This window comes from Onychomys torridus, unplaced genomic scaffold (assembly GCF_903995425.1).
Source record: "Onychomys torridus unplaced genomic scaffold, mOncTor1.1, whole genome shotgun sequence".
Classification (NCBI taxonomy): domain Eukaryota; kingdom Metazoa; phylum Chordata; class Mammalia; order Rodentia; family Cricetidae; genus Onychomys; species Onychomys torridus.
In genome coordinates, this window is record NW_023412295.1 from 1,242 (window position 1) to 16,981 (window position 15,740).

Genomic DNA, 15,740 nt, shown 5'->3' on the forward strand with positions numbered 1-15,740 from the left:
CTAAAGTGAAGAGTTTTGGACTAGTGTTGTTGTCAGAGGTGATTCCAAGACAGACTGGTGTTGACCGTGTCACGTGGCTCTTACTGATCCTCTTCTGCTGACTACAGTGAAAAGGAGCAAGAGGGGCAAAGGAGATACAAATGGCTGACTCTGGTTCCATGCATGGAGCCATCCTCCACATTTGCCTCTTAAAACCATTCACCCTCTTCTTCACCACAGAACCCTGAGACTTGAGTGGAGAGGTTGATGAAGGCATCCCTTTTAGGACTGAGTGCTCCAACGTCTCTCACTCTCTGTCATTGTCCAGTGCGGGTCTCTGTGCTCATTTCCATCTACTGCAAGGAGAGCTTCTCTGATGTGGACTGAGCAAAGCACTGATCTATGGAATAGCAGAATGTCATTAGCAGTCATTTTTATTGCTATGGCTCCTTTAGCAAAAAATATGAGTTGGAATTCCTCCAAGGGCCCATGCCTGAGCTAGTCTCGGGTTCAAGGCCATTGTAGCAGTGTCAGATATGGGTTCTGTCTCATGGAGCTGGCCTTAAACCCAACTTTTTAAAAAGTGTGGTTGTGCTGGGTAGTGGTGGCACACACCTTTAGTCCCAGCACTCTGGAGGTAGAAGCAGGTGGATATCTGAGTTCAAAGCCAGCCTGATCTAAAGAGTGAGTTCCAGGATTAGCCAGAACTACACACAGAAACCTGTCTCAAAAAACTAATAATAATAATAATAATAATAATAATAATAATAATAATAAATTCAAACTTATGGTTACTCCCATAACATCTATGTCGCTATTGAACCAAGGTGTCTTGTAGGCAGATAAATGTTATAGGTAACAGGGTTGTATCTGGGGTGATATTGATGATTACCTTTCTCCTCTTGTAGTGGGGTGGAGTGCCTTCAAGCACATGAATGCTTGTCAATATGGATGAGGAATCTGAGCACCAGCTTAACTTCTCCATGTTTTACAAGGTAATAGTAAGTGCTGTCTTCAGAGAATCAGACTACCTCAAGATCGAGCTGTACTACCTCTTGGATATCTACCCAAAGGACTCTCCATCTTAATGAAGAGATACTTGTCCATCCATTTTCATTGGCTGCTCTATTCATAATAACCAGTAATTGGAAAACACCCTTGATATTCATCACTGTGAGTGAATAAAGAAAATGTGGTACATTTATACAATCTAATATTATTCAGCCATTTAAAAAATGAAGTTTTGAAAATTTCAGGAAAATGGATGGAGCTAGAAACAATCATCCTGAGTGAGGTCCAAATAACCCAAAAGACAAATATTGAATGTTTTCTCTTATATGTGGACATAAGCTTTTAAATATCTGATCTGTGAGTTACAACCCAAATAATCACAGAGGTTAGGTACCTATTAGCAAATCATAGGGGGGGAGAAGATCTACCAAAGAAGGGAAATAGAATAAGTACTACGGAGAGATAAGGGGAAATTAGAAGATATAATAAGGAGAGGGATCCTAGAGAAGGGAAAGAAAAGGACTATGGGGAGGAACATCCAACAGTGGTCTTCTGATAACTTACATGGAAGCCTACTACAATAGAAGATTCCTAAAATATATACCTATATGAAATGAATTTAAATGCCACCAAGTAAAACCTCCAGTGTCAGGAATGGGTTATTCCTTGCTGAATTGGTGGCCACATGGGTGCCATGAAGTGCCCAAACATCACCATCTATTTCCAAGGTTATTGATTGTTCTCCATAACCTAATGGTAAGATCTTATTGCTGAGGAAAAAAAGTGTTCCTTTGAAAAATATTTTCACTAAATTTTGAGAATTTCATACAATGTGTTTTGAATATATTCTCCTTCAACGCCATCTTCTTCTTTTTTTTTTAATGTCAAACATCATTTATTAGAGGAGGGAGGAGGTCTTAAATACAGACTTACAGCATAATGGGGGAACCCCGGTTGGCAGAAGTTCACTTCTGATGTTTTTGGGGTTTTTTTGTTTTGTTTTGTTTTTTTGAGCTGAGGATTGAACCCTGGGCCTCGCACTTGCTAGGCAAGCGCTCTACCATTGAGCTAAATTTGCACCCCCACTCCTGATGTTTACAATCTTGCATCTAAGCAGTTAACACCCAATATGCTGGATTCACAGATGAGGAACTTCCCTTAAGCATTCAGGAGAGTGGAATCTCACAGGGAATTAGCATAGGGAGGATATCAAGGTCAAGGTCAGCAAGCATGGCAAACAGTTACCCAAAATGGGGGCCAGGAACCTACAGGTCCCCCCTTTTACTAAAAAATGAGCTTCTGACTTAAGTTGTGTGGGACGTCAGCAGGTCACCTTACCCATCATGGAGACACCTGTCCAGGCCACACAGGTGTTCTGTCTTAGGTTGGTGAGCGCCCCCCAGGAATTACCCATCTCTGAATATTCATTATCATACAGGCTCAATCGTGTGAGAGCTGCAGAGTTAACTGTTGCCAAAGATCTCTAAGTGGCGCTGGGCTTGCAATCTGTGTGTTCAACACAGAAAAGACCATAGAAGTCTTAACCCACCCGTAGCCGGTAGGTTAAAGGCGACTGAGCCATTCCCTTCCTTAACGAGTTTTACTGCAAACTGGAGATCTTGTAAGATGGTGTCCTGAGAGCAAGTGGAACATGAGTTTGTAAATTTATAGCTTTTGAGGCCAATTGAAATGTATATAACTATTGATTTAAATTTGTCATGCCCAATAGAATGAAAGATTAATTAACTGTGGTAGCTACTTTTGCTGCCAGGGTCTCCACTGTGCTAGCTGTAGTAACCAATTATGAAATGGCAATCCCAGAAACAGTAATAGCAGTGGTCGCCACTGTTATACCAGCAACAATGGCAGCAGTGATGTCAAATTCTCTTCTGGAGCATGTGGGTATCCATTGGCATGGACACAACTCCAGGAACACGAACTGCTAAGGCCTATTATTCTTGATCCCAGCATGACCCAACCTGGCAGCTCTTAATATTGTGATGTTTCAACACCTTCTTTTAACTCCTATTCACAGATTCATCCCACCTGACACCCCCAGCTTTGTGTCCTCCTATGTGTGCTATCCACAGCATCTTGTTGAGGGGCCATCCACTGGAATATCATTGACATACCACAAGTTACACCCTTAGAAAGAACTATTTTCTATTCCTCATGAGCTATCAAGTACTTTACACCCAACCCTGGGCTTGGGGGGTGGATGTGGAGAATGTGCTGAATGCAGGTTTCCCAGCATTAGTGCTTCTGTCTCAGCTGTGAACTAGGACTGGTCACGAGGTGCTGGTCATGAGGAGGTGGCACACAGGTGTGCAGTTGGCTCAGGGCTGGGTCTCACAGGAGAAAGCAGATGATAGCAGAGTACTAGCAAGTACACATGTCAGGGAGTGAACACACAGGTTCAGAGATGTTTATTGGCTATACATGAAGCAGATGGGGGCATAGCTCAGGGGTAGAGCATTTGACTGCAGATCAAGAGGTCCCCGGTTCAAATCCGGGTGCCCCCTTCCTAGTGACTCTTTTAGATACAAGAGACCAAATACAAAGTATTGGTTAACACAGAGCTAACTAATGCACTGTGTTCCCTGTGCTCTGTATTCTGCTCAGGCCTGGTCCCTGTTCTCCTCTCTGAGAGAAGCTAGTACAGGATCCAGTGTGAGAGCCACCCAGGTCACACTCATGTTGTGACACTTGGTGGCCTCCAAGGCTCTGTGATCCTCAGTCCTTGAGGAAGTTGGCATAGAGTCCCTTTTGAGACCACAGAAAGGATGCTCCTTACATGCTACTCCACCTAACCAACGCTTTGGCTCCTGCTACTTCTGAGGAAAGACTTGGATCCATGAATTTGTCTCCTATTTAGACTAAGACTCTGAGGAAAGGGGAAATGGCTGACCTCACTTTGTGTCCCCAGCATGGCTGATAATGACCAGAACATAGGAAGTTCCATGGATGTTTGTTGAGTGAATAAATGATGAAGGAAAGTAAAGGACACCCTCCTGATATCTTTGAGTACAGATAAAGTTCTCTTGTGCTAAAGGTCTGGACCACTGAAAACACAGAACCATCAGCTCTTGTCTTGGTCACTTAAGAAAAATTAAGTATGAACTTAAGGAAAACACCACAGTTAAGTGTCCTTTTCAGGACCAAAGTTGATGTCTTTAGCACACATGAGAGAGTGGACATTGAGATGGGCTGACTAAGATTGGAGAGAAGGGTGGAGGGCAGACTTTAATAGAAAAATCTTGCCAGGTCAAGATCATTAGGAGGAACCAGTAGATCATGAATATGTAGGAAGCCTGGGTGTGATGCCAAGGTTGAAGAGATGTTAATGAGAGGTTACATTACCTGTAAGTGGGGGTATAGCTCAGGGGTAGAGCATTTGACTGCAGATCAAGATGTCCCTGGTTCAAATCCAGGTGCCCCCTTGCTTAAATATGATTTTGGTTATTAATTTACCATATGCACCTTGAGAAGGACCTCAGTGAAGCAGGGAAGTCTGCATTAGTTGAGGTTTATTGAATAAACTCCAGAGCCTCCCATGCTGGGTGGCATAAAACAGAATAATTTGATGTCCTATGTAGCAGGAATCTTAAAAGGTCTTATTAATGAAATCAAACTTGAGGCCAATTATTGGGGTGAATGCTGGAAGATCAGAGACACAGAACAAGCCACAGCTATCTCACCTTGCTAGTTCCTCAGGTGATCTTGTTTCCTCAGACTGCAAGCTTCTGTGTCCTCATCCCAATGGCTCTCAGCTGAACTGTGCTGCTTCCAAAGCCTGAAAGCTTAACCAACCAAATCTTAACTAACTACATGCTTTACTCCTCTAGTTCCTGGTCCTCACACCTTATATACTTTTCTTTTTCTGCCCCCACTCCCTGAGATTAAAGGTTGGGTTTCTGGGATTAAAGGCATGGGTCACCATGCTTAGCTGTTTCTAAAGTGGCCTTGAACTCAGAGATCCGGCTAGCTCTGCATCCCAAGTGCTGGGATTAAAGGCGTGTACCACCACCGCCCAACTTCTGTTATAGCTTACTCTTCCCATTTTCTAGCCACCATTTTTGGCTTGTTCTAGTGGCTGTCTGTTCTCTGACCCCAGATATGTTTATTTCGGGGAACACAGAATATTTGAGGGAACACAATACCCACCACAGTCCTATAAGAGGATGACTTAGCCTCTTAACAGAACCCTCACTCAAGGGCCCAAACACTGGTGACTCTGAATCCACACTCTACCCCCCATTACCACGATGACCGGAAACAGAAAGTGATGGAAGGTCAGAGAGAAGGAAATTCACCATCAAGGGAGATATGGACTTCCATTTGGTAAGTACTCGGCACAGTGGATGAAATGTGAACTCAGTAGCAAACGCCAAAGAAATCTAAGACCAAAGGGAAGATCTTAAAACCTGGGCTACAAGGAGCAGGTGATGCTTACAGGACAGGAAATCACCTTGGCAGTAACCGCTCAACAGCGCTCTTTGACACTAGGAGACGGTAAGAAACATGGTTGTGGGGTTAGGGATTTAGCTCTGTGGTAGAGCGCTTGCCTAGCAAGTGCAAGGCCCTGGGTTTGATTCTCAGCTCCAAAAAAATAAAAAAGAAAAAAAAGAAACATGGTTGGGACTCCAGCACACCTCTGACAAACAACTCAAAAGGAGGTATCTGTGCAGGGAGCTGTATGTTTGAAATGGCAAACTATAGCTTCTCAGATGAGCATAATCCCCCGTGTGGGGCAACTCCAATTACTCTGGTGTCAGACAGACCTCAAGAACAATACAGACTATTGCCATTGCTCTGAGTCACTCATCAGAACTCGCTGACAAAACCCTATTGCTGAAGACAACACATATATATAAACATGGCACATGGGGAACCAAATGGTACTGACCAGGAAGCTTCCTCCCTATTGGCTAGCTTTGGTCCAGCTGGAAAGTGCTTTGTCAGTGATTTATGACTTTGTACCTGTGCAAACTCACCTCATTAGCACCATATCTCTGTACTGCCTTACTCAAGGATACTCTGTGACTTCTCATCTCCAGTGCCCGAGGCAACCTGACTCACCACTTACGAAAATCAGTATTCAAGAGAGATGGGGACATTTTAAACTCCCTACATCACTGATTGTGTGTGTGTGTGTGTGTGTGTGTGTGTGTGTGTGTGTGTGTGTGCGTGTGCGTGTGCGTGTGCGTGTGCATGTGCATGTATTATGTATTTGTCCATCAGGGCATGTGTATGCCATGGAGTAGGTGAGGAGGTCCGAGGAAAGTTTGAGGTGTCACACTTCACCTTCACTTTTATTTGAAGTGGAGTACATCTTATTACTACAAACTAGGGTGCACACTCCAGGTTAACAGGTGATGAGCTTATGGAAGAATCTCCTGCCTCCTGCTCCCATCTTTCCTTAGCAGTGCTTGGACTGCATACATGTGCTCCTACATCTTTTTTTTTTCATATAGGACATACATATATGGGCATATACCCAAACTGAAATTCTCAGGCTTGTGCAGCAAGCAACAATGCCTGCTGAGCCATCTCACTCGACAGCATTGTGGGAATTAGATTATTATTTTCTTGTTTGGTTTCTTGCAATCCTAGTCACTTGGCAGAATTAGCACAGTGCTGGGTTGTCATCTTCCTTCTGTGTCTTCAGCAAAGACTGCAGGCTGTGGAGCTGTCCGTGGTACCTCCTGATGCTCCAGAGCTGCCAGGTCTGTGGCATCTACACATGGCGCTGTAGCAAATGCTGTATGTAAAGTGTTCGAATCTTTGAAGGGACTCTGCTTTGTGGAGTGAAACTTAAATGTTGATGCCTGGCTGCCACAGCACAGATCCTGACCAGTTAGAAGAGGAGACAGTCAACGGCCACCACTGGATTCCCACCATGACAGCATGCAGCCTGGAATCCAGGAGAGTGTGTGCTTCACCCCACAGCCTGGGATCCCCAATCCCCAGCTCTGGAGAATCCACTTGAGTTCTCCAGTGTAGGCAGAAGGCAGCACACTCCTGACCACACATGTTTAGTCATTCCCCACTGCCCACTAGCTGTGCTGGCTTCCAGAGATGGTTTGAGAACCAGATACTGGTTCTTTCTACTGAAACCACCATGGACTAGGATTAGAGAACTCACTACATCTTGTGAATACAAATGAAGACTTGGTGACCTGAAAATTTGGGACTCAAGCTACACACTCAGCCAGCTGGCAGACACCTTACACTGCTCAGCAAGCAGAAGGGTGGTGACACATCCCTGCCCTCTGTGGGGTGAATCCTAAACATACAATCTTCTCCCCACACTCTCCCAGGATGAGGGAGAAGGTCGTCTTTACTCTGGCTTCTGAGGCTACAAGTAGAGTCACTTTGTCACATGTCACTGGGGACTTTTAATCCTTGGACAGAGGATTTGTAGGCTGAGGAGGAGAGTAAGAATAAAGAAACCAATGTAGGAGAAATGTCCACCAAGAAGAGACAAAACTGAAGGGAGGAAAGGGAGACAGGACTGGAGGGCTGGATGCTGGAGCCAGGGCTCAATGCTGCTCTTGCAGAGGACCCAGGGGTGATTCCTGGCACCCACTTGACAGCTCAAACACTGTCTAACTCCAGCTCCAGGAGGTCTGACATGCTCTCTGTGCTGCCTGGGCACCAGGCAGCCATGTGTAGTACAGACACACCTACAGGAAAAACAGCCATAGACACAAAATTAAGAAAAACTGAAGGACATGTTGGCGCTGCACAGTGTGGAGAGTGGGACACACCGACCCGCTGACTGCACCAGATTCCTGGACAGCCTCTGATTCAGGACATCCCTCCACAATGCAAGGTTATGGAACAACTAATGAAGAACTTCTGAAATAGACACGGGTCATTAACCATGGATGGGACCTCACTTGTGATTGATATCTGATGTTCCCAAAAGACACTGACAGCGTCCTAGGAGGGACAGTGTTGGAGGTGACTAGTAAGCAGAACACTAATGAGAGATGCCAAATTTAGGCTTTCAAATGAAGGGAAACAGCAGTTGGAAGCATCTGGATTTGAACTGAGAACCTTAGGCTGCAGTCAAACATTCTATTATGGGTTGTACTCCCATGGCCCTTGGTATTTCACCTTGTTGCCACGCCTGTGCATCCCATAATATAGGTACATTTTATTAAAGCACACTCAGTCACCCAGAGGCCCCTCATTTATCTCAAAGGTTCTTTTCCACCAGGAATCATAATCTGAATTCCTATAATAAGCCAGAGACTCTGCCTTCTCCTCAGTCAGTACAAGATCAGTATGGGAATCATGCTTATCAACACAGCTCCCACAGGAAAATATTTCCCATAGGAAAATAATAAAGGTCCAAAGAATTTCATCCCATTTTTCAAAAGCCATGGTCACAATGCAGCTCAGTCAGTGGTATGTTTCTGGACACATGGGGCTTTTGTGGGACAATCTTTATTTTTGTGGATGCTCTTTCTCATCTAAGAGAATTTCCTGTGTATCACTTTAGCCAAATCAGTCTTCACAAATGGGGTCCAAGCCACACAGCCAAGGATTCTGTAACTGGAAGGCTCAGGGTTTTCTTCCTACCCTGAACTGATTTAGTCAAGTGCTCCTGCCATGGAGACACATCAGCTTCACTTTCCCAACTATCTGCCATTGCCTCTGAATTCTCTTCATAACAAGTCAGTTCTCATGGACATGCAAATATTTCTCATAGAATCTGTGGCAAAAGCAGCCTGTCACAAATCACTCACACAGTCCTCACTGTCCTCTGAAATATCCTCCAGCTCAGTAAGTTCAACTCTACATTTCTATGCCTTGTGGGTCATCACAGCAGCCTTTCCACCCATGCTCAAGGGCTCCCTCCCCATCTCTCCAGCAGTGAGCACCCTGCAGCTCCTGTGCTTTGGAATCCAACAAGACAACCCAGTGGACATTTGGGTGACATCCTAATGCTGCCAGACTTACAAAAGGAACAATTCACCTTCCTGATCAGAGAGCACTACTCTGCTGGCATCTCTTCAACACATGACTGTAGTGAGTTAGTGACTAAAAAGTCCAGAAACCTCTGCTGATGTCCTGTACCTCCTAGTCTTTGCCCACGGGTAGTGTTTGTCCATGCTGGCACAGCCCCAGATTCTGACCCTCCCCCACCCCATCTCAGCCCGCCAGTAGAGTCCTGAAATTCAGAATGCAGTCTGAATTTCGATGGGCAGCTCTGGACCACACTGAGCCCATTGCTCATTAAGAGGGGACACTGGAGGAAGGCATGTTCTAGCCTCATTTCTGCTGCTGTGAGCAAATGCCCAGGCAAGAGGCAAGTGAGGGAAAGGGTTTGTGTTAGCTCTCAATTTCAGGATACAGTCCCTTATTTCAGGGAAGTCAAGGCAGCAGGGACTTTAAGCTGTTAGTCACATCACATCTACCATTAACAGCAGAGAAAATAAGGGCACACATGCTTGCTAGTGCTGAGCACACTTTCTGCACTCACACGATCCAGGATCCCTGCCTAGGGAACAGTGCTGTGTCTTCATACATCAATTATCTTAATCATCAAGACAATCTCCAACTGACAGGAACACAGGCCAACCTGATGTAGACCCTGTGTTCTTCATTGAGACTTTATTTCCATGTGATTATACAGTGTCAAACTGACTATTAAAACCAACTATTCCAGTGAGCATAAGGAAAAAATATCAATGGGGAAAAATAAGAAGGTAGAGGGGACTCAGCAAAGGTCAAAGGTCAGCTGAGTGCCTTGTACTAATGCACTTTGTGGGTTCCAGCCTTTGGGCCAGTGGGTTATCATAGTGTCACTGAGAATGGAACCCACAGATGTAAATGGGGCACAGAAGCATTGCTTCTAGAAACTCCAGCAATGAAGACTTTCTAACTCCATGGGTGACCTCCCTAAGATGAACCTGGTAAGTCAGTAACCAGAATCCAACATAAATAAGGGGGCACCTGGATTTGAACCAGGGACCTCTTGATCTGCAGTCAAATGCTCTACCCCTGAGCTATACCCCCACTGGTACCAGTGTACCCAGTTAATAACATTCATGTGTGTGGTGAGATAGTCTGACTATAAAGGTAAATTACAGATCCTCTCAGACCTACTCTTCAGAAGCAGCCAGACCTGACTGGTGAGATGCCTTCCTCAGCTCTGCAGCTTTCCAGGCCCATCCTTGATCAGCACCATCAGCCAAGGAATGGAGAGGAGCAGGAGGAAATGCAGACCTGAGCCATTCACACTGCTGTCCTGGGTTAGCTCCTGAGCTGGCCCAGTGCCTTCCACCTGGGCCCCCAGACACCCTTCTCCTCCTTCCCTGAAGACAGAATGGCTGCCTCTCAGAGCTTCTCCCAGTGCCCTAGCCAGCACTGTCAGCAGCAACACTGGAGGATCCCTCTCTCCTGGTAAAGCAGCTGAGCCAGGCTTTAGCCTTTGAGGATGAAGCAAGTGAGCAGTGGGCTCTGGAAGGGGAAGAAGCTCACGTGGGAAATGTCTACCATACACAGACAGCCTGGTTCTGGGATTTTTCTGTTGGGGAAGATTTGTTTGTGTTGCATGATCTGAGACTGCCAATGGAATCAGAACTTGGTTGGAGGGCAGAGTCTACACTAAGTTGGCCATAGTTGGCCTAGAGTTTCCTCGCCAACTGAGAGTAACCTAGATGGACCTAGAGGAGGAATAAGGAGGGGCCTGAGGAGAAGAGAGTGGGTGATAGTTTCTCTATTGCTCTGTGGATCTCTCATGTTTGTTTACGTAATTTTTAACTGCCAAGTTCTATATTTCAATAAAGCAATAATAGAAGTTGCAATATCTAGCATCCAATACATGGCTGTAGATCATGTCAAAGCAGTGGTGTATAGCCACAGTCTCACCCGCTAACTCCCCCACCCCTGTACATCAAGAGCTGGCACTCTCACTCAGGCTGACTGCACCTGCACACTGTGACCCCCTCAGCACCACCAGCAATGCAGCAGAGGGACTGTGAACTGCAGTTTCTTTGCACTCCCTGGATGCCATGCTCTCCTGCTTACAGCCAGCAGCTTGGGTCCCTCCCATACAGTGTCCCAGCCAGGTGGGTATCTCCTAAGGCTCACTATCTCTCCCCACATGGCACATGAGCAGCCACAGTGGTACCTGGCCCAGATATGCAATTAGCACAGCTGGGGGCTCCCCACCATGTCCACCTTCCCTGTTGGCAAATCCCAGCTAAGTGGTTTATCCCCTGAGTTGATTACCCTGCAACTGATTACCCTCCCATCCCTGCCACTCAGCTCCATCTATGCTGTTGGCATCAGTAGATTTGGTGAGACACTTGGGAATTTTTAAAGAGGAAATTAGGTTTTAAAAACAAATAAAAATAAAGTTTAAAATGGGGAAATAGTTCCCATGTTAAGAATTAGAAATATCACAATGGAGGGAGTTAGGACCCTGTTTAGTGCTACTATGGATGGCTTACACATGGAAAAAAGAAATGAGGGGATAAACCACTTAGCTGGGATTGACATATTATCTATTTTAATTACTATAGTTTTTATCCTTAAAAATTGTTTGATTGCTGCCATATATGAAAATTTGACTGGTAAGTTACAAACCTTAGAAGGACTTATTATTGATAAAGTGCTAGTTTTAGATAGACTTACTACTGATAAGTAAAAACTGTAGAAAGACTTACTGATGAAAATAATAAAAATTTTGCTGATAAGATACATGCCTTTGAAAGACATACTAATGAAAATAAGAAAAATATTCAGACATAGAGGAATTTAGAGCAGAGCCTACCACACCACTGCATTATGAAATTGAATAATAGTCACCCAAGGTTATTAGAAAACCAACTTTAGTTTATTCAGTTACCATACAAGAATAACCACAGTATGATAGGCATCACCAAGGCCATGCAGAATTGACTGGAATCCTGTAGAAGTTTTAGATTTGAAGAGATTTAAGAAGCAGTCATTTCATATATAATTAATTCACCCCATGTGAAGCAGATGTTAAATTCATAGGTAACTCAGAACAGAATTTTCCATAAGACTGAAAAGATTTAGCTACAGCAATATTGGAAGCTGCCCATCGTTACAATGGAAAACATGGTGGAAAGAGGAAGCTAGGGTCATAGAACAATGAGTAGGTATAGCACAATGCTAATGCTACAGGTAGGGCTAGAGGTATGGAAATTTCCTAAGACCAGCTTCTCAATAAGGTCAGTATACTGATTTGCAAAGACAGTGAAGATTTGACGATCGCACCTTGACACTATGTTGTATAGCAGCTTGGGACAGGGTTTAAGAATCAGGAAAAGGACTGAGTCATTTACTAAAATTATACAAGGCCCAAAAGAAGCCTTCACTGATTTTTTTTTTACAAAGATTGACTTCAGCTGTAAATAGAATGATATCAGATCCAGAAGTTAGACAAATATTAATTGAATCTTTGGCTTTTGAAAATGCTAATTCAGAATGCAAAAGAATGATTAGGCATTTGAAGGTAGACACCAATACATGAATGGATTAGAAAATATGGCTAATAATTGGATCTCATGCTTATGATACTGCTTTGAAAGGATAAGTAATTTCTAGAAATTTTAAGAAAAATAAAAAAGTCAGATGTTTTATTGTGGTTAACAAGGTCATTTGAAAAGGGATTGTAGGCAAAATAATCCTAGAAACAATGTATTTCTAGAGATAATCCAAAAAGAAGGCCCTAGCCTTCTGGAATATGCAGTAGTTGTGCCAAAAGCCAGTATTGGACTAATGACTGCAGATCAACAAGGGACAGGCAAGGTAAATATTTGCCATAGGGTACTCCCTGAGGGGCTTCCTACAAGTACCAATATCAAATTTGGCTCAAGCATCCCCTGTCAGTATCAGAGAACCTCATACACAGAGCAATTAAAACCACACTGCTCTGGATGTGACCAAAGACAGAAAAACTTCTATAGATACAACAAAAGGTTCAGGAGTGACAGAAAACAAGTATTTGGCAAACTGCTGTAAATGATCAGAGACCAAAGCCTAACACAATACATACAAACTGCACATTTAACATTGAGGATTGGTAGTCACAGTTGTTGCCATATTACAATATAAAACTTATTACAGGTTATACACACAATTCTACAGGACAGGCAGTTATGTGAAAGATCAAATTGCCACTTTGAAAGATATGCTTAGATAAACAAAAAAAGGGTATAAAGATCCCCGGAGATAGATTACACAATACTTTATTAACCTTAATTTTTTAAATGCTAATGAGAAAGGAACTCCAGCTGTGGAGAGACACTGGATAATTGAAAAAACTTCTGAATTAAATCAGCCTGTATACTTCAAAGATGTGTTGACCTCAGAATGGAAACCAGGGTATGTGTTATGTTGGGGAAGAGGTTTTGCTTTTGTTTCCACAGGAAAGACAAGCTATAGACACCATCAAGATTGATAAAGATTGCATTCAAACAGGAGAGACATAACGATTAGAGAGGTGATAGTTCATCAACCACATGGCCATTCCATCTAAATTAACTGATAAGACTTGCAGATGTCTTTCATTTGGTCAAATACAACCTGCCAAAAAAGGGAAACTCACCAAAGTTAGGGTCAGGACAGGGTTTTGTTTTTGTCTCTCCAGGAGAATAAAAGAATTCAACTAAAGAATCTGAAGTCCACTGAACAAACAGACATCTGAAGAAGGACAAATCATCCAGAGAAAAATGTACCAAGAAAAAGAGTAAATTGGATTTGTGGTATAACACATTTCCAACAGGAAAAAAATTTCACAAATCCTCCAAAATGTTTGTTTCTACTGTTCTCTACAAACATAAAGGCAAATGGTCTTTTTGTAGTCCCAACTCAATTAAAATTTAAAGCTGAATTGGAGTTGGAGCATGGCTCTCTCCTCCTTTAATTCCAAGCTTCCTTGTTAGAGGAAAATCCAAGGTCTCTGTCTCATATCTGAAGAGCCACTTGGTATGGAACAGAAGAAAACCAGAATTAAGGAACTGTTCTATTGCCACTAATCTCAACCTTTTCTTAAGGTATAAATATTATCTCAAAATTTTTAAGATATATATGTATATGTATATCCTGTTATGATATTGATGGTCATAGAGAGCACTAGCTAATTCTATAAATATGTATCATATAGCTTCCTGTACTTAATTTCAGCCTTAAGTCTGAAGCGGGTAACTAGGAACTAAATTTGTGTACTCCGGATGTAATTAATAGATTGTGACCACTTAATCTCTCTGAGATCTGTGCATATGCCATTTCAAATGTTTAAGTTTTCAACAGTAAACTGTGACCATTCTTAACCGTGTTTTTTGAAGTCTCCAAAAGGATGTTGTGGTCTCACAAAGACAATTCCACCTTGATTGTAGTAATAGTACTAAGCTAACAGACACCACCCAAAAATCAACTTTGGACTATAGACTGGTCAGTACAATTTTAGGCAGTTAGCTAAGGTGGTCCAGCATCATAGACTACTACAGCCCGAGCTTCAGATAAACTTTCTCATCACACAGAGACTGGACAACAGCTAGCTTTACCTGGACCTGATCTTTATCTCAATTTTTTCAGAGCAACCTAAAACTGCCATCACCCCCAAACAGAAGAAGTAAATTTAAGAACAGGATGCCCACATTCCCAAGGGGTGGGGTGGGTAGTTTTGGTCATTCAGTGGCTGTTAGTCATTGTTTAGGGGAGGTGGTTACAAGGTGTTATTGGTCATGGCCAGGGAGGAAACTAAGGAAAGGAAATTAGATTCAGGAATCTTGTTCTGAAAAGAAAAAGAGGGAATAGAAATGATGGAATAATAGGGTAGATTATTGAATCTACTTTCAAGCTAAAAAACGCAACTGCTAGTCTCAAATATTTTACATTGATATAGATTTTTGTATACTAATACATATTTAGGGTTAGTTTTGTTATACTGTATATATGTTTCTAATCTTGTTTAGGATATTTATAAATTATACAAATTTAAAGTTATTTTGTTATACTTTATATATGTTTCTATTTATTTATAAACTATTGTACCTATGCAGCTCATTTTAAAATGTGATTTAAAGTTCTAGCTCTTGAAAGCTATTTACAATAATAAAGAAATACATATTAGAAGTTAATCATCTATAGCAATCAAACTTGTACTCATGTTAGGTATGTTTTCAAGGTCAAAGAGACATATTGTAAATAGATAGTCTGCAAACACTTAAGAGAACTACAGAATATGGCATTTAAAATGTTTAGTAATGTAAGGCTTCTCATGACAGTGAAACATGTCTGATCCTGGCAGCACCAACTTACTTCAAAAGAGAATGATGGGCATAGAAAATGTCCATATGAAGTTTGCTTTCATTTGTAGCAAAGTTAGCCACTGAGCAAAGAAACTGCCTTTGCCTTGACTGCTGACAGTATGCTGTTCAGATTAGACAATCAGGGCACAAAAGAAAACAACTCGAACTTTGCTAAGACAAGTTAGGAGAGTCCTTTAAAATTCCTGCATCACAGAAAATCTGTCAGATATTCTAGGGCCATAGGCTGAAGATGGATGTCCCACTGTTGCAGAGGAAACTTGGGGTGACTGTCCAATCAGCCAGATATTTCAGTCATTTTTTTTTTTGTATAGGAAGTTGCTTGTTCTGTACTTCCTGTTTAATTAGGTAATATTGTACCCTTCTGAGGTCTCTGATGAAGTTGAAGATTTGATAGTTATAGTTATAATTTTCCATAGTTAGAAAGGATAG

General features: G+C 42.6%; 3 non-coding genes across 3 annotated transcripts; 2 read left to right on the top strand and 1 right to left on the bottom strand.

Moving 5' to 3' along the window:
- The first annotated feature begins 3,440 nt into the window (after positions 1-3,440).
- Positions 3,441-3,512, top strand: Trnac-gca. Its single transcript has one exon. It is a non-coding gene; the product is annotated as a tRNA-Cys (tRNA).
- Positions 3,513-4,358: 846 nt separating this feature from the next.
- Trnac-gca lies at positions 4,359-4,430 on the top strand. The gene has a single exon. It is a non-coding gene; the product is annotated as a tRNA-Cys (tRNA).
- A 5,518-nt stretch (positions 4,431-9,948) lies between these two features.
- On the bottom strand, positions 9,949-10,020 carry Trnac-gca. Its single transcript has one exon. It is a non-coding gene; the product is annotated as a tRNA-Cys (tRNA).
- Between the last annotated feature and the right edge of the window lie 5,720 nt (positions 10,021-15,740).